The sequence below is a fragment of the Pygoscelis adeliae genome, unplaced genomic scaffold (genome assembly GCF_000699105.1).
Source record: "Pygoscelis adeliae isolate BGI_AS28 unplaced genomic scaffold, ASM69910v1 Scaffold45, whole genome shotgun sequence".
In the NCBI taxonomy this organism is placed as follows: Eukaryota; Metazoa; Chordata; class Aves; order Sphenisciformes; family Spheniscidae; genus Pygoscelis; species Pygoscelis adeliae.
The window spans coordinates 5,407,280-5,408,071 of NW_008825114.1; positions in this window are offsets into that span (position 1 = coordinate 5,407,280).

The following is a 792-nucleotide window of genomic DNA, read 5'->3' on the forward strand; positions in this document are numbered from 1 at the left end:
TAAGTCACAAATACAGGATTATGGCTGTTAGCAAAATTATTCTTATCCAAGCATAAATATGCCAGATAATAAATAGCAAAGGAAATGTAGAAAATGGTGGGACAACTAAGTTGTTCTGCATAGAAATAAAAAAAAATCAGTCTTAAGAAGCTACTCAACAGACCAGCAAAAATTGGTGGCCTAGCACAGGTTGTTTTAATTAGTGGTCAAATAAAATTGCATCAGAAAATTCAGTGATGTTTTCAAGTGTCACTAAAGGCAGGAAGTTTCCTGCTGGAAACAGGGTCCTTGGTACAAATGTTATCATATTCTGTTAAGGGGTTTTGGTGTGAAAAAGAAGACTTCTAGTTGGAATTTTCTGACTGTTCTTGACAAACAATTTGTCTCTTGATAGACTCATAGAATGGTTTGGGTTGGAAGGGACCTTTAAAGGTGTCATAGTTTAACCTCAGTCAGCAATTGAGTACCACACAGCTGCTCACTCCTCCCCCCCGCCCACTGGTGGGATGGGGAGAGAATTGGAAGAGTACAAGTGAGAAAAACTCGTGGGTTGAGATAAAAACAGTTTAATAATTGAAATAAAATAATAATAATAATAAAAAAAACACACAAAGCAAGTGACAAGCACTCAAATCCCTCACCACCTGCTGACCGATGCCCAGCCAGTCCCGAAGCAGCAATCAGTGCCCCCCAGCTAACTCCCTCCAGTTTATATGCTGAGCATGACGTCACATGGTATGGAATATCCCTTTGGCCAGTTTGGGTCAGCTGTCCTGGCTGTGCCCCCTCCCA